Below are 19,720 nucleotides of genomic sequence, written 5' to 3'. Positions count from 1 at the left end.
CAGCTACATTCCAGGACAGAATGGTCAAACCTGGGCCTTGGAATTGGGGACCAACTTCACTAAGTGCAGACGGGATATCAAGTGCAGAATTACCCAAGTCACCCAAGCCAATGGTAATGGGCGGCCGAATGGGTAATTCAGCGTGCTCCACCAATTGCGTTGCAGCAGCAGATAATGTATTTGGTGGATCCTCATCTAACGCTTGAGTGCTTCCCAATGTGGTCCCTCCGTCTTTTGCAGGGGCCAGGGACCTTTTTTTATTTACGGGATCGGATGTACCTTCCCCCCTGAATGAAGACCCATAGGCAGAAATTATCGGGTGTTGCGGAATGACCCCCCTTATTGGTCAATCTACTAGGTCCAGACAGGAGAATCTATTCTGAAGGACAAGATTACCATGGACAGGCAGTGAATTATACTTGGGTCTGTACCGTAAACCGTCTACGGCAAAGCCCACTCTAGTCCAACTCTGTTCCCTCCCCACTCCTAAATTGGAAACATTTAAATAGAAATGCGAGAGGGACACTACGTCTATGTTGGATTTATCCGGCCTTACCAACCAGTTGCAAATGTACGGAGCAACTAGTGGGCTTTTAAAGCTAATTATGATACAGTCCCCTGGCCTATTTTTGGGGGTAGTTCCAATCCATGGGATCCTTCTGACCATCAGCACATCACCTTTGATGTTAGAAGGGAGGGGCCTGTTAATATTCAGCCAGCTAATTACTTTATTACGAAGTGAGTCCTGTGGCTCTCTGATGCCACCAGTGAGCTCAGGAACTCCCACCATAATCGCTGTATAAGGCACAGCCTCGGGGGGCAAATTAACCGCCCTACGTCTACTATTAGGACTCATGGGGCGATCAGTATAATCATTATTGGCTCGCCCCCCACTCGTTGGGAGGGATGGTGTTGGTTGTTTAGATCTTCTAGGTGCCGGAACAGGGGGCCTAGACAGTTGTAAAGTGAGCAATGGGGGAGCATGGCTACTTGTAGCACTATCTTGTGCCCCGACCGGAACCTGTATGCTTGTTCCAGCAGTAGACGGTCCAGACCCTGCAGAATCCAGGGGAGCCGTCTGTGCACCTGGACCCAACCCCCTGCTAGGACTGATCCTATTATGTGCATCTTCTAAAGCCTTAAGTCTATCAACTATGGAATCCAATTTTGCAGACAGAGGCTCCAACATGCTCCTAAGGATATCCCTAAAAGAGCCAATCAGAGCCTCTGCTGCATTTGGAGGATTTCCTCCGAATACAAACGGGGCAGAACACCCAGGTACCACTTTAACTAATGGCGGATCTGAATGATCACAGCCAATTCCTGGGGAGATAACCACGGGAGAAGCCGGAATGGCAGAGCTAGCATCTAATATTGGGTTCATTTTATCTACTTTGGCCCTTTTTGCCCCTCTTAGTTTCCTTAACCTTTTCCTTTTTGAAGGGTGGTAGACTCTCCTGCCTACGGGATCAGTTGGCGCTGCAACCTGCCCTTCTATCTAAATTAGGTGGGTGGATTAGAGGTCATCCTCCGACGGCCGTTAGTCTCTCAGGCCATCAGAGGGTTTAAATCACAGCGGAGACAGAGTAACCTCTGCCATGATTAAACCTAAGGTCTGCCCGTACTTATATTGATGGGTGGACCACGGGCTTGGTGGTACAGCTACTCCATTGATGATGTAAGGCAGTATCTATATTGCCAAAATATAAATCAGGCCCTAAGTGGATACTTAGAGACTTCATCCCTCTGTTTGAAGTGGTGTAGTGTATCGCAATTGACTGCAGGATACACTTCATGTCAGCAGTAATGCAAGCAGTTTGGAAAGCTTTAGATTAAGTCAGAATTTCCATTGTGAATCTCATCCAAGTTAGCAGGCAAGACAGAAAGGACCAATGGTACCCTTAAGAACAAGCTAGAAACCCACTTAAAATGGTCTGGATCCATGAAATTAGCATTATGGTCCCTCAGAGCGAGTTCTTCCTAGAAATTGAACCCATATGAAATACTCATGCTTTAATCCATGATGATGCCCTTGAATCCATCAGAATCAGCTTCTCTGTTGGACTTATAGTTGAATGATAATGCAGAAAGCTTATACAATGTTCTCAGGTTCACATAATCGTATCTGAGGGGATACGATTTCAAGCACCTGCTGGGGCTGCCACAGAAGAGGGGGCACACTGCACACTGGTTCCCAGGGGATTTTAACACTCAAAGCTTCCTGCAGCACAAAACATGATTTCAAGCACCTGTTGGGGGGACTACATCCCCCAGCATTCCCTTGCTCCTGCAGAGGAGGGGTACACTGCACACCGGTTCCCAGTGAATTTAAGCACTTTTAGCTTCCTGCAGCACGGGAGAAATGCCTGGGCGTGTGCCCGGGTGAAGACTGGGCCTAGAGCGGGCCGTCTCTGCCCGGAAGAGGCTGGGCCACCCCTCTTGGCTCCATTGACTGTGTCACAAGGTAAATAATTGACGTATTAAGAAATGTTCTTAATTGTGTCTTCTTTAAGTGAATCATGTAAAAAAAAAGAAAGCACTGCAACCTGCCAACAGGGAGGGTCTGGGTTTGAACTTAATTACAAACTTTTTATTAAATGCAATGGTGGCCTTTGAGCACGAGCTGGAAGCGGTCACTGTGCAGATAAACATTCTAACAATGTCCAACCTAGGGTTTTCTGGAACTATCATCCAAAGTAGAGATATGGCTCATACTTCATCTTGTGCACCATCATCCTTGGACCCAGAGCAGGCCAGACAAACCCCATTGACCAGCAGGGGTAAACCCTGTGTCTTGAATTTGCCTGTTGCAAGTGGTGAGGTTGAACCTCAGAGTATCATAATGAACTCTGACTCTCTGTGCATCTTACCGCCAGCCAAACCAAAAGTTGGAGGCTCTTCCTCAAAGGGTGCAGCAACCAAAGGGCCAAGTTCAACTACACCACAGAATGGGGGTTCCTAATACTGTTCACTTTTCAATTGTAAAGCTGGAGGAAAGGCTGGCCTGCTTTATGGCGGAAGTGCCAAATCATCTTGGGGCAATTGAGTATTCACTGCACAAAGTAAACTCATGTATGGATTCAGCCTCTTTGAAAATGGATTTCTCTTTCTTAACAAAGGATGTCAGTTTATCTTACCAAGCCTCTGACCCAGTAAGGATGGTTTAACGTGCTTGGTATTCCTGGCTACTCAGGGGCCAACAACTAACTCTTACAATGTACATGGTTGCAGTAAGCAGTTAAAATACGTTCCGGTAGTATAGAAACTGCGAGTTTTGTATCTTCCACCAGCTGCCACACCTTATGCTATAGTCCTAAAAGGTGCGTCCTCACTGGCCACAGGCAAGATAGAAGGTTATTGTCAATTGCTTAACAAGGTGACTCACAGGTCTTACTCACGGCTGAATGTTTCTTTTACCTTATACCTAGACATTATTATGGTACAAAAAGTTGCATGGATTTGAAAGAGCCCCAAATTGGATAACTGAGACTGCGTCATACTCAACTTTAGGTCTGCCACCTTAGTCAGTAGGCTCTTTTCCAGCCTTCCCAATAGTTGCAACCTGCAATTGGGGTTCAAGCTGCTCCTTTTCGGGTATTCTACAGGCCAAAATACATTCAGGACAATTTGCCCAATGTTAGAGCCCATAGTCCAACATAGAAATTCCAATCAAATCCACCATCTTACACTCTATAATAGATTTTCTCCCCCTCGCTATATGTGTGACTCTGTGTATTGGCAAGCAATTAATTGCATTGTTGCTCTTGAAATGGGGCCCGGTGATACAATCAGTGGCAAATAGGAAAACAACATTTGTGTCTGTGACCATAATCTGAATACTGACTGCACTCAGGCCTTAGACAGCATTGTGGCTATTGAACCAAGGTCTAGAGGGAAGACTGGAACATGGAACATGGCTGGTTTGGGTTCTAAAATGAACAATTTGCAATAGTCAGAATTATCTTTAGTTATGACATTATTGCACTGCAAGAGACATGGCTAGTTAACCCAAGCCATATTCAAGGATATGCGTCCTATTTCGCACCAGCAAACCCTAGACCCGATGGAATGGCAAATAGCGGCATGTTAACTATCTTATCAAGTCCCTTTGCTGAAAAAATGAACAGAGCTGTTCTGAGTGACAACACCTTTCAATTTATATGGCTGGAATATCCTACAAAGAAGCTCTTGGTCATTAATAATTACAACAATTGATATGACAGACATAACTACACATTTATTAACACCCTGAGGAGTGTGTAGGGGGCTTTTTCTCCGGATTAGGGGTCTTCCCTTCCATTATATGCATGGAAGAGTTTAATATCATCTGTTGTAATCTAGGTGATACAGTGGCCTGTGGTTTAAGTAGTACTCATTGTGAACCATTAATGCATTTTTCACATATCCTCTGGAGGTATTTAACAAGTATATTATTACATATCAATTGTATTTTGACTTTGACTCAACTGTTGTGTGCATTTTTTTTAAAGCAGCCTTCCCTGGCAGAGGTTTCAATAGCATTACTTATTTTATGCTGTTTACTGATGATTTGTTGGAACTCCTCACAGGGTATGACATTGAAGATAACATGTTCAGTGATCATAATCCACTTGCTGAGTATCTACAGGGCTACACTCACCTAGTAAATGACCACAATGCAGTTATTCCCTCATGTGCCACTAAGAATAAAGGTGTCCGACAGAAATGGGCCAAAACTGATGAGATTCAGCAGTTTACTAACCTTGTGAAGTATAACAGTGATGGACGGTTTTTATGCTTGAATATTAACATGGTCATTTCTGACATTGGAAATTGTTTTGAGACACTTTTTCATCATCATCATCATAGACTTTATTTCGATCACTATAGATCATAAAAGTATAGACAACAAAGCAACCACAATACACATATACATAGAAATAGACATAAATATCAATACATAAAAATTAACAGTTAAAAACACAATATAAAAACCACAGAAATTCATGTCACAAATGTTGTCTTAAAATAGCAATTGACTAAAACCACAGATAAAATTTGCAGCTGAAAAATCCCACCACATAACTTCATCAACATCAAGCATCAAAGATCAGTGGCAGGCTGTAGGAGTTTAGCTCGCTTAATCCAAAATGCCTTTAAAAACAGAGCCACAAAAGAGACTACAATCTAGCTAGTGTCATTTTGCAGTATTCTAAAAAACAAAACATGGATAAACAATTCAGAAAACCTTTCACAGCCTATGCACAGTTCAGCAAATGAGCCTTTTTCCTGTTGCCATCTGCACGGAAATGATTTGATAGGTTGAGTGCCATACCTGAATTGGAGGTAAAGTTTCCTCATCAGTGGAGGGACGATGTTATCAATAGTGCTTTCATAGGCGGCTATTGGTTTCCAATCAATACAAGACACTAACAGGGAGCCCTTATGCTCTCTAATATAATCAATTGCTACACTTTCCCAAAATAGTCCCTGATGCGGATGTATGTCGTTACAACGCACACTTTTACAACGCATGCACTTACTACGCATTTTTTACAATGCAAAATCCATTACAACGCATTGCATTACAACGCATGACACTACAACGCATTTTTAAAAACTACCTTTATAACGCATTCCATTACAACGCATACTACCTTTACAACGCATACCATTACAACGCATAATATTAAATTGCATTTAAGGTAAGTATTAGATAGTATAGGGGTAAAAATTACTTAATAAGTGTTGGATAGTATAGGGGTAAAAATTACTATTCTAACTCCAGAGGGTGCAACAGTAGGGTAAGTGTTGGATAGTATAGGGGTAAAAATTACTATTCTAACTCCAGGGGGTGCAACAGTAGGGTAAGTGTTGGATAGTATAGGGGTAAACATTACTATTCTAACTCCAGGGGGTGCAACACTAGGGTAAGTGTTGGATAGTATAGGGGTAAAAATTGCTATTCTAACTCCAGGGGGTGCAACAGTAGGGTAAGTGTTGGATAGTATAGGGGTAAAAATTACTATTCTAACTCCAGGGGGTGCAACAGTAGGGTAAGTGTTGGATAGTATAGGGGTAAAAATTACTATTCTAACTCCAGGGGGTGCAACAGTAGGGTAAGTGTTGGATAGTATAGGGGTAAAAATTACTATTCTAACTCCAGGGGGTGCAACAGTAGGGTAAGTGTTGGATAGTATAGGGGTAAAAATTACTATTCTAACTCCAGGGGGTGCAACAGTAGGGTAAGTGTTGGATAGTATAGGGGTAAAAATTACTATTCTAACTCCAGGGGTGCAACAGTAGGGTAAGTGTTGGATAGTATAGGGGTAAAAATTACTATTCTAACTCCAGGGGGTGCAACAGTAGGGTAAGTGTTGGATAGTGTAGTGTAATATTATGCGTTGTAATGGTATGCGTTGTAAAGGTAGTATGCGTTGTAATGGAATGCGTTGTAAAGGTAGTTTTTAAAAATGCGTTGTAGTGTCATGCGTTGTAATGCAATGCGTTGTAATGGATTTTGCGTTGTAAAAAATGCGTTGTAAGTGTAGTGCGTTGTAAAAGTTGCGTTGTAAAGGTTGTTCCCCCCCTGAGGCACTTTGTACTTTGGCTAATGAGCTGCTTACCAGCAAGGTGGTTCAAATCTAATTGCTCCAAAGCACACACAGCCCTGCTAAAGGCAATAAAAATGGTCCATCTAGACACTGATCATGTAAGTCTTGTCGTAGGACCTGTAAGCTGGCACTAGAAACAAGAAAGAATGACATCATATTAGAGGCCCTCGAGACCATGTTAGCTGCCAGTAATAATAAGGAGTCACATCAATTTTGGGAAGTTAATAATAACCCCATTTTAAATATGCCCGCGAAATAGAGACTGCCTTGGCTGTTAGTCCTAATAGCTGGGTTGAGCATTGCAAAACGTTTATGGCTCCTCTCATTCACCTAATCAATTCAGGCTTATTATGATGGGAGAATCTGTAGTCTGAGGTTTAGGAATGTCTATTGAGTTGGACAAAGTCATAGAAGCAATCAACAGATGCCCTGGAGAAAGGCACCAACCTTGACGGGGTTCTCGTCAATCTCTTTAAAGAAAACATGGACTTTTTGCACAATACTTAACCAATGTTTTGAATAGCATATCTAAGGTTGGCCCACCAAAATCCTGGTCACTCTCGGTTATAGTACCACTGTTCAAGAAAGGGGACACAGACAGTCCAAAGTGCTACCTGCCCATTTCCCTGATGAACTCAACTGCGAAGATCATGGGCAGAATACTCTTAGATTGGCTAGAGGCCTGGGCTCAGGACAATACATTTGTGTCTGATCTTCAATTTAGGGCAGGATTGGGCACGTGGAACAATGCCTAAACCTATAGTTAATAATCAATAAATACACTTTGACTAAATGAGGACTAGTTTACTTTGGCTTTGTGGACCAAAAGCCTGCTTTTGGTCATGTGAATCGTACCAAACTTTGGAGCATTATGTTGGAGTTGGGAGTTGATGTTACCATAATTAACCTTCTCAGAGAGTTGTGTCTGCATCTGTAAGGTTTGGCCCATGGGTAAAACTACCAACACTTTCTCAGGATGTCACACCGGGATGTATATTGGCACATCTTTTTTTACACTTTACACCAATGGCCTACAACATTGCTTGGGTATTTTAAATGCTAATGTGCTGCATATAGGTACTCGCCCAGGGTATTCAGACAAAATATCAAAATTTGAATATCGACCCACAGAAATATTGAGTTGGAAATATTGTCAGGCAGAAATATCATCCCCAAGAATATCGCTGAGAAGAATATCGATTTTAAGGTTAAGTAATGTCTAAGTTAGAAATTTAGAAAGTGCTAATATTGATTAAAAAAATATCAATGTTGTTAATATCGCTGTTAAAAATATTGTTGTTAATAATATCAATTCAATTTGTTTTGTATTTTATTATATATTTTAATTGAATATGTTATAAATTGTTTGTATAAATATTGTTAATGTTTTGACTATAATTTGTTTTCTAAGAATAAAGGGTGGGAAGGGAAATACATATAATTCATTCACTACTAGGTAAGTATTATTAATATTCTAATTGATAAATAATTGTAAAATATGGGTAAATATTATAATTTAATAAATATTTTTTAGGTGTGTGTTTTGTAGTTTATAAAAAGTATAGAGTAGAAAGTTACTTAAGTAATACAAAGTTTAAAAATATTTAAACATTTAAAAAAAAAATGTTTTTCATTATGTTATATGTTAGTTGTGCTTTTCTATTTGAAACATATTGTATTCATTTTTTTATTATTTTGTGAATACAGTTTGGTTTTAAATTATGATTATAATATTTGTATTAATGTATAATATGCATTAAAGATTATAATAAATATGTGATTTGTATTTTTTTAAACACAATTATAAATATAATGTTTCTATGTAATTATTAGAAAATGTTATTTATTACTGTTTTGAAACATTTTTGTGTTTTTTAAAGTGAACTTCTGTGTGTGTAATGTTGTAAAAAATTACTGGAGTAGGAATAGTAAATTTTAGTTTGGAAATAGATGTTTATTGAAATAATTATGCAATTAGAATATAAAGAAACAAAAAACTCATTAAGCATGTCATCTCAAATAAAAAATAAAAAATTGGCAACTATACTAGTGGCATTGATATTTTGGTTTCGATTTTTATATCATTTACATTATAAGTATAAAATGTAAATATTTTTGTGGTTGATATTCTTGTGTTGATAATTTTGTAGGTCGATGTTAGTGAACACTCGCCTGGTCCCCGTACTATTTTATGTGGATGACGCAGTATTAAGTGACAGAACGAAACTTGTTTTACAGAGGCTCCTCGCTAGGTATGTGAACATCATGAATGAACTGGAAATGACCGTGAACAATTCCCAACCCATATCATGATCTCTGGGCCAAAAAAACAATCAGCGAAGCACTTTCTTTATTATCATTACCATAATTGCACCTGTTTCATCATTTCCCTATCTGGGCATACTTTTTGATGATCGAAACACTTGAAATCAATTAGGCAGAGTCACTGCAACCAAGTTTGCTTACACTGTGGAAGGCCTGTTTACGTTTACAAAAAATTAAAGTTTTAAACCCCCAAAGGAGTTTCGGTAAGTCTACAAAGCGAATTGTCTGTCACTTGCTCCATATGGCTCTGGAATATGGGGGACAACATACTTTATGTCAATCCAGAGACTTGAGAATAGCTGTCTGAAAAGTTTGCTCAGGGTTACACGCAGTACAAATACTTATATAAGTCATGCAGAACTTGGCCTTGACTATGTCAGTGATATTCTGGGTCTTCCTCACTTTTATAGTAGTCATGTAGCCCTTTCTTCAGCTTCTCACCAGCCTATTAAAGATAATTTTTGGAGCTGGACTAGGTATGACAGAGATCGAACTGAAATGGTTCAAAGCTTGGTGCGCCTGTACAGCCCCTTGAGTTCTTGAACCATTATGGAACCATGTTATATGGATTTGTAACAATTAGTCAGTCCTGTGAACCAGGTTGAGACTAAGGGACATATTTATGGGGATTTTGCACAGGGCAGTGCAGCAAGTCACCTTGCTGCACTGCCCGGCCTTAAAGTGAAAAGACAGGAATGTGCGGTATTCATGGCATATGGTGCATTCTTTTTCTTTCCCCCGTCCTGGTGCAGTTTAAGCAGAATTGGGACAATGCAGTCACTCTTGCACCATGGTGCAAGGGCGTGTGCGTTGCATGCAAGATTGTTTTTGTACAGTAAGGGGATCTTCCTGCTCCCAAAAAATCCTGGGAGATATTTTCCTCTTTATATGTATGCTGCAGAATGTGGCACAAATATAAAGAGGAAAAAACAAGGAGAAATAAACATCTTTTTTCTCATTGCATTTCCCCTGGGAAGGGTAAGGTTTTGGTGCATCTCTAGGTTTACATGGTCTTGTACCTCAAAATCCATTATAGTTGTGTGGGAACACCCTCTTGCAATGACCACGGAATGCCTCCCTAACATAGAGTAAAGCAGCGCACCGATTTGTGCTTCCTTGCTTTAATCCATTTGTATGAGGCAATTCGAAGCCACGCATAGTATATTTGTGTGGCCTCATGAATATGATGTGGTGATTTGCACCGCCTGTGCATCAAAAAGTCACAAGGGGCTCATAAGTATGCCCCTCAGTATTTAATAAATGGGCTAAATAACTATTCTGTGATACACCGAAAAAACTCATAATCAGTGTCATTTACACATCTGCTATTTACCAAACTCCATAGAAATTGTATTTACCTTTGGTACAAATTTGCTGTCTTTTACCACCAAACCTGTAATCAATGCCTCAGTATCCTAGCTGGTGTTTAGAGTCCTCCAGCAGGGAAAGACTGCAAGCTGTAGCCAAAGAGGGTTCACAAGGCAGGGTACCTTCTCGGAGAGAATCAGATTTGCTGTGGCTGAGATGCTCAGAGTGGAGGAAACCTGAATCTTTAGCCCAGTAGAAAGACACCTGGGCAGATCAGCTTGATAGTTTTGAACTGGTTCTTTGGAGATTTTTAGTCTAAACATTTTGTAAGTACCAGGTTTTGCAGAGTTTTTATAAGGATGTGTCGAAGGACCTCAGGAACAGTGCTTGGGAGTCAAAACTCACTCCAGCAGAGGCCACCAGTAGGGTCCAGGTCAGGTCAATATGGTACTAGCCAGCTGGGATCTTCAGGCAAAAGGCCGATTGCAGCTTGTTGTGTTCCTGTAACTTAAATCATAAGTTTGCCATCTAACCCTTGTCCACATCTTTGTTAGGCCTGGGCAGAGTTCATGGAGTTAAGCTATGTGGAACTCCGCAAAGTGTAAAAAAACTCTGCGGAGTTTCGCAAGTGGTAGAGTGCGGCTTGAACTACTGTTCTCTCTGATCTTCCTGCCACTCGGGTAGAGTGCTGGCGAGCACAAGCAGGGAAAAAACTCTGAGTTTTCTGCACTTCGTGGGCTCCGCAGGGTGCAGAAGTGTCCAAAAACTCTGTGAATGGAGCAGAGTTCAACACACAGGCCTAGTCTTTGTTTTGGGTGCAACATGGAGCAGGTCCAGTCCTTCAGGTCTCCTCACAGGTCTCGATAGCATGTGCTGTCCTTATTCTATTCTACCACAGCTCCAAAGTTTTCTGAGGAGGATGGTAGGGGATGCCAAATTTATGCATAGCACTAGCTTATTGGCGGGGGTGACTCCTGGCCCCTCCCTATTCAATAGCAAAAACGTTCCCAGAGATATCCCAACACACTTTGCAGCAGTCCCTATTTGCCTACTGCAAACAATGCCATAGTGCCCTTCTCTGGCAATATCTAAGATAGTGAAACCCTTTTCCCTCGTGGAGAGATTGAGTGCTCAACAGAGAGGTGTGTCCAGGGAAATAAACAATCCCCCCTCTCTGGTCACTTCAAACCAGTCCTTGAGGCAACACCCTTCCACTGGAATTGAAGCATACCAAATGGTTATACTGCCAGAGGACACCTGGCCTTTGTCTCTCTTCTGGGAGCAATTTGCACAACTCATTCAGAGCTTGAGAACTCAGAGGGCTGCAACTGGAGGTTAATACAAATTAGCCTTCAGGGGCCTAAGGCAAGGAAAAGGTAAGTACATTGTACTTACAATTTATACAAAAATCAAAATATATCACTGATTTGAAGATCTATTAAAAATTACAAGGAATTCGAGAATGACATTTTCTAGTTGTTTCCTAACCGCAGATAGCACCACCAAATGTAATATGCATCCTAGTGTTTCACTATGAAAAACACTTTTAGTTAAAGTCGCTATAAGGACATATTAACTTTAATTTCTGAATGTTCTACTTTTAAATACCATGTTGCCTGTCTTGTGGGCTATAAGGGTGACATGAATATTTAAATGGAAGGATTTATCCTGTCAGAAAAAGGGTTTTGAGGGATCATGCTGCAGTTATAAAGTACACTTCCCAGGCTGCTGTGGCAGGCATTGAGTCATGTTTACACTGTTACTGTATTGGATGGCACAAGTGATAAAGTTTACTAGTGACGTTTAGAGCCTCTTTACGATGTTGGGCAGACTTGTGTTTGCCTGACACCATCTCAGTCCTAGGACCGATGACCTCTGGTCGGCAGTCCCGAATGACTAATTACAATGTGACCGAACACTGTTCAGTTGCATACTCCCATTTCTCAACTGTAGCTCATGTTACAGGCATAAATTCGCCGAAACACAAGCTCCCAATGAGAAATGGGAGGTGTTTTTCATCCCTGCACCCTGTGGCAGGCACCTCAAGGTGTCTGCCATACAATGCAGGGACCAACAGGGGGCAGCATAGGTGCCCCCTAGGCCCCCAACCTGAGGCACACGCACAAGGGTGCCCTTCTGGGGGCCCTCAAACATGCTTTCTGACGTTGTTTCCATGCCGGACAGACCGACATGGAAACCATGTTGGAAACCGTGCATCGCAATCCCAACAGTGGAAAGGCCCGGCCTTTGAGATTACAAGCCGGATCCGACTGGCTGATGGGCTCCATGAGCCCGTAGGAAGCCATCCGGAATGACCGGCTGGTTTACTTTCCAACCGCCAGCATCATAATGGGGCAGTTGGAAAGTAAACTCAGAGGCATTAATGGGCCGCATCATAATCAGCCCCCTAATGTTCAGGTCCTAGGCACACATTTAACCCTATAATAGGGACTTATAGGTATATGAAATATGCCAATTATGAGCATGACCAATGTAGGCATGTTTTAGTGGTCAGGACACATACACTGGATACTGGTTAGCCGAGTAAAAAAAAACAGCAGCATCTGTCCACAAAAATGAGGATGACCATAAAAAATGGCCATTCTGTCAGACTCTCAAAGAAGCCTTATTCCCAAGTTATACTGTTTCAAAGGTACTGACTAGTGACTACAAATCAGTCATGGACCCTCCCTCCACAACACCGCAAGCAGTAGCTTGGCTCCACTCAGCCAGGAAAAGGACATTATAATCTAACCCCTATGACCTTACCACAATCCCATGAGTGGAGCATTCTCAGGCAGAGAGACAAATACTATCAAGGAGAGATCATCACTTGTTTAAGGCTAAGGCAACCAGTACACCAATCAGAGGTTTTGGCCCCACACACAATATCAGGAATAGAAATAAATGTCAAACCTCAAAGACTGCCCACCCACTACCTAGGCCTTCATATTTCTAAGACAGACTCAACTACACCATTGGAGGTGCTCCAAGACATATGAGACTGTCCTAGACTCCACACAGTATGAGAAAAATAGATCGAGAGAGCTTTTGTCTAGATGACTGGCACACAACAATATACCCAGGATGAATGGGGATGGCAAATTAAATAGTATACACAAGTGAGCTCTGGAGAAATGGACATCCAAATGAAGGGAGGGAGGGTGCAATAGGTTACATTTACAATTGTACACTGTCAGAATGGTGCTCTGGATGAGGTGAGATCTTTCATGCATAGCATTGACAAATAGACTTACAGGTCCCACCCTATGAATAATAAATATCCACCTCTGAAAACAACCTAAACTGTTCATTGATCAATGCATGCTCCATGGTTAGATATAGACAAAATTGTTATTTATTCATGGAAACTTGGCTAAAGCAGGAATATATTCCTGAGATTTATCAAGCCACTCAGGTAAGTAATCTAACTAAACATTGCGATAGCTCTGATAAACAAGGGGGACACAGATTGTATTTTGAAAAGAAACCTAACTATTTGTTTATAAAATATATCATCTATCATAGGAGAAGGATGTCTGGCCCACTATTATGTTTCTGTTTGCATTTACATTAAATTCATCTTGAGATATAAAGACCCTGGTCCTGCTCTGAATCTTAATTCATCCCTCATTGAAACAATTGCAACATGTTTTTTGAATGCAGACAATCTAGTACAATTAAGAATGCTGCCTCCACTGCACCAAAGCCGTGCAAGGACCTCCCCACTTTATTACAAGTTAAAAATGTGGAAGTCGTGATACAGTGGGCAGTCCTTTGCTATTCCTGTGGCAGTGACTGTAAAACAGTTGTTAGGTTTGAAATTCCCATTCCTGCAATGCACTTTTTTCATGCTATATTAGGTTACTAGTGCATGGCTAAATAAATGCCATTTGTATTCACGTTATACAACCCGCTAAGTTATCACCTTAATGTGTAGGCCTCAGTTAGCGAGTGTGATTCCGTTTTGCATTTTGTAATCCCTATTAGGCTTCTTAGACTGTGCTCGAGTTAGGCCTCACTGCTCACATTGCTTGTCTCAGCAGAACACTGTATTTCATTATTATTTTCTCTTCTATTCAAGGCTGTTTCTTGACTTACTAATGAATAGGCCATTCTGTCCTTGCATACCTATCTGAATGTGTAGTTCTTGCTCCCACATTAGGAGAAGCGGAGGCCCAGCACTGTGGCCTTGGATTCCTGATAGTATGTACCCATTTGGCAGGTGTTAGCTCATCCCACAGTGCCTCTTTGTTCATGTTCGGCCCAGGCTGGTATTTTTCCATTATGGGTGTGGTTGGAGGCTACTCGGGAGGAATGATTATCCACTGTAGATGGTTGGCAGGCCAGTCCCTCTGTAGACATCTTAGGGTGCAGGTCATGATGGACTCCTCTGCAGAGTGTTTCTAATAAACATGTAAGTTTGTATTCTCTACTGTCTGACTGACTCTTCATTTTTGGGAAGGCATAGCAGCAGAGCAGGTGGTTGTAAGAAAACCCAAGTGGCCCTAGAGGGCCACTTCCTTCAGTTGGTGCCCAAACAGGGACACCGCAAGGTGATCTGGCTTGCCCGTAAATGGGTTGTAGAATCGGGGTGCATTTGGTCGTTCGGGCGGATTGGGGTACCCCTCACAAGACCGAACTTGCTTCTCGCAGCTTCCCCGCCCAGCTGATTGGGTGCCCCTTCATCTAGTGGTCACCAGATGGGGTCCTGAGAAGGCGAAACCTTGGAGTTGACCGTTTGGTCCGAAGAGTCAGCAGTTGAGAATAACTTGACTTGACCTGTGTGCACCAGGTGAGTGATCTGATTCTTGGAAAAATGGTGCCATTTTTGGACGACACTAGTCGACGGGCTGTGTCTTGGCATGGTCTCTGGATTGTCTTGTCTTGAACTTGGTAGGTTTGCGGACACTTGAAAAGGCACAGAGTGTTTGCAAACAGATTGTTAGACCGCCTAGAAATTTGGCCCGTGCTTGAAAAGGTACGGGACTGTTCGCGAACAATCTTCCAGGACAAATGGTAATTTGGCTAATGCTTGAAAAGGTATGGGGCTGGAGCCTGTCTTCTTGAACTTGGACTGTAGGGAGCAGTCCCTGCACCGTTTGGTTTGGTTTGTGAATAGTATTTGTTAATTTAATTTCTTTCCTTTATTTACTATTGCTGTCGTTATACTTGATCATTAGGGACAGCGTATGTGTGTTATATTAAGATGCTTTGTTTAAGCAAATTGGGGTGTTTTGGATAACAGGGTTGTTCTACTGATGCTCGATTGGAAGAGAGCAAATTTTGATGTATACGTTAAACATGGCATTGGCCCTATTATGTTTAGTACATTGTGGCATAAATATACGAGGGATAATGTTGAGTTACAATGGCCACTTACAGGTTCGTTTGATGAACAAAAATTGTATTTCTTGTAACCCTGGGCGTAGTTCGCGAAGTAGCACTTCGCGAAGCTACACAAAGTGCAGTTCGCACTACGCGAGGTGCGCGTAGCACTTTGCGAACTGCGTAGTACCTTGTTCGCACTGTGCCAGATGTCGTTTTCAATGATTGCACAGTGCGGATAAGCAACCGGCACTGTGCAATCATTGAAAATGGCATCTTGCACAGTGCGAGCTGTAGTTTTCTGCTGCTCGAGTAGATTTTTACTCGAGCGGCTGCTTTCTCAACGCGAACTGGTAGTTTCTCATCGCGAGCAGTCGCGAGCATACGCGACCACTCGCAATGAGAAACCTGACCTCCTCGCGTTGGGAATCTCGCCGGGAGGTTTATTTTCCATGCTCGCGATCGCCAACTTGATGTTGACGGACTATACTGTATTACCCAAAGTCTGCATCACTCCCTAAGTCGCCTCTTTCTCCACAGCAATGTTACAACCCTATTATTCCAAAAACACACAAACAGACCCTGTTTGCAATGAGGGCACACTATTCACATGCCCTTACGGTGCTAATTGGCATAATCAATTATTTGTATATTCTCTGCGTAATGTAATCTTTAACCCATCTTCATGCACCTTTGTAGTTGCAAATATTTCGTATGTTTACATGGAGATGAAAATGCTTTTCCTTTACATGGAGTAACATAAACCAATACAACAATCAAATAACAAACAATATTTTCTTGTTTATTTTCATGAATATATGTTCATTTTTTCAATTCTTCGTATTCCGTGTCGAGTATTTAAGTTTCCCAATGCATTTCGGTGAAATACCTTAGTCAGGGGAATACTCTAAATGAGCTGGAAGCAAATAATCAGCCAGCATATGGCATTTGTATTTCAAATGATATCCCGCTATGTTCTGCCACCCGGTATTGATTGGTTCTGCTGTATTAAGCATGGTGTGGCTCACTATCAACTTCAGTTCGACCCGATGTTTCGAATAGGTAAAATGGTGACCTATCTATAAAGTAGATCTAAATCCTTTCTTCTCCTCTTCTCATAGAACACTATTTAGTATTGTTTGATAGGTTCTTTTCATCTTTTCAGTTTGAGTGTCATGAGATCATAAAAGATCCAAGCTATAAAATTATATTATTGAATGGCGAGCATGTTTTACTAAAGCTTGATTGCATGCAGTACTGCAGACTGCCCAACAGAGAGGCTCCTTAAGATTGCAAGTGCCTCTTCTGACACCAGTGCTGCAGGCATTTGAGAAGGGAAATAGGGTCCAGATGCAACGAAGACCCCATGTTGTTTGTAGAATAGGTGTAGCTCAGGTACTGGGGAAACAGGACTGAGGGTGGAGAGGGTCGTGGAGGTGGTAGAAGTTAGAACAATGTATTGATCACTATTATCTAGTTTTATCATCACGATTGACTAGTCCATGTTGGGGGCCTCTGAGTCGCTAGTTGTGCTTGCCTCCTTGCTAGCCATCTCCACCTCAATGCCACTGGGTCCTTCATATCGGTAAAGTTATGCTCTGACTTTCAGCAGCTCTCTTTTTCTTCCCCAATTGATGACCACCGTCTCCATCAAATGCTCCAGAATATGTCAAAAATGAGCAAAAGTATCTCAAATTGAACAGCTAATACTTTTGGAAATCAGCAATGTAACAAACACAGTTTAGCATGTTTTAATCAATGGTCTTATTGTGGCCATGTGACTCTCACAATAAGTTGATTTGAAGGGCACCTCTTCGTCACATGACAAGTTTTTATTAACATACATATATCTTTACTTACAACCTTTAGATGATGTATATGCTACTTCATTCTTAAATATTTGTTGTACAGTCACAGAAGGCCCACTGACCTTCAGAAATGTTTTTCAGTAACATATGTATGTGCAGACATACTTACCTTATGTTATGAATTGTTATTAGTAGTCTTTATATTTGTAGATTTTAGATTTTTAAAGCAAGATTTTCACATCTATGTTGAATAATCGTTATTTTTGTTAACTTTTTAAAAACCCTCTGGGTCTGATGTACAGTTTGGCGGATGGGCTACTCTATCACAACTGTGCCAGATATGCCATCTACATTATTCGAAGTCCCATGGCACTTAATAGATTTGTTCTAAGAAGAACAAGATATCAGTCCATTTTTTGTTGTAGACACCCAACCTCGACACTAGAAATCATGGACAGACTTTTCCACTTGTGACTATTTGTTTTTAAATATTTTAGTAGAATTTAGATCATTTTCTTATTTATTTTGGTGGTGCCTCACATATCACGCAATGTCTAGTCGCCAACTTATTTATATGAAACCTTTTCTTTTATCCATCCATAAAAGTTATTTCCAATACATGATAGCAGTTAGGATGGATTCACATAATACCATCTGCAGAAATATAAATCCTACTCCACTCATTGTTTGTAAACTGGACTTGCTTGGATGTACATAAATACACACCTAATGCTATATGATAGCATTATCATTATTGCAATGTGAGTTATTTTAACATCCAACAAAGTTTTAATTTTTTTAAAGTGACCACTAATGTCATACAGGCAGACTATGTATCCAAGTTATTACTTAGACCCTTGAGGCAGCTCTGTTGCACTGAGGTCCCCCACCATTTCAGGGTAGGCCATTGCCAGAATGTGCAGCATCGGGGGGTCAATTAATCACCATAACTGCCTTGGCTTTTGGGAGGACTTTACAAACTTTTGAGGCAATGTCATCCAAGGTCCTTCAACTGTTTCCAGCAATACAGGTTGCAACTCTGGTTGACCCCAGGTCCATATTTATTAAGAATTATACAGTGCCACATTGCGCAAGGTTGCTTAAGAACACGTTGCACTGCACTACGCCACTTTCATGAGTCATGGATGTGCTGGATTTACTATATGATCTAGCATGGTTCAGGGCTGAAAGATGCATCATGCGATGCAATACTAGTCTTTAGATGCCACCATAGATATGCTTGTCATTATGAGTTGCTGAGCTTGCATGGAAGAACAGAGGAAAGTCGGATGGTGTGAGTGACAGGGGCCAGGGTTGATACCACTGCTTATGGCTGTCATCCCCTCATGGTAGAACGGAATTGTGTATACTGTGCCAGTTATACCTTGTGATGCACTAGAGCCAGGGGGAAAAGTTTTATTGGTACAAATACTACTTGAAATGTATTATGTGTGATTCACATGGAAGACGTAAAATGCTAATATAAATGTATACCAAAACAAAGTGTCTGTAGGTGCACCATAACTCAACTACTATCGGCAGGACGCAAAGTTGACTTGCATGTTGCCAGATACATTTATGTGCTGCAAGTCATATTTATGTCATGCAGGAGACTGTTGTGTGGCACGAAATTTTAAAAAGCCACACTTAAACAAGTAATTGTTCCAGCACACCAGCACCATTTTAGGGTCATAGAAGGAGCTTCAAGAGGGCAGGAGGGCATCAATCCTGGAGATTGTTCAGAAAGTCAGGACAAACGGAAGAGGATGGCACATTTAACAAAAGAGTAAAGCCAAATGTTGATAACTGTGGTGACAAAACATGTACAACTTTTGTTTTTCACCTCTAAATTACCAAAATGCTTTATGGCAAACCAACTGTGTCACACCAATACAAAGGAGTGTAGTAAAATGCAAAAAAAGGTGGCATCATCACAAATGCAGCACAGAAGAAAAACTGGCCAGGAACTCTAAGGCTGCAATGAGGACCGAAGAAGGACCAGATGTCTAGCAGGAGTTGAACTCATTGGAGCAGCAGGTGGCATCACTCATTCCTACTGAGTTGGTTGCCGGAGTCGAGGGCCAGGGCAGTGCTGAAATAGAGAATCAACAAGACTTTCAGGGTGAGTGATAACATAATGCATGTTACATATATGTTTAAATTGCCATTATGATCACTTACACACACATAGGTGAACATTTACTAAACTGTCACACCATGCAGGACATCAAGCAAAGTTGCTGCACTGCCTTGTGTGAAAGGGAGAGAGCAGAAATGCTCTATATTTACAAATATATGGAGTATTTCTGTTCTCTCCTTGTGCTGGCACACTGTGTGCAGCTTAGCACCAATGCAGAC

Source organism: Triturus cristatus, chromosome 8, assembly GCF_964204655.1.
Source record: "Triturus cristatus chromosome 8, aTriCri1.1, whole genome shotgun sequence".
Classification (NCBI taxonomy): Eukaryota; Metazoa; Chordata; class Amphibia; order Caudata; family Salamandridae; genus Triturus; species Triturus cristatus.
The sequence above is the reverse complement of the archived record's forward strand: the minus strand, read 5'-3'. Positions refer to the sequence as shown.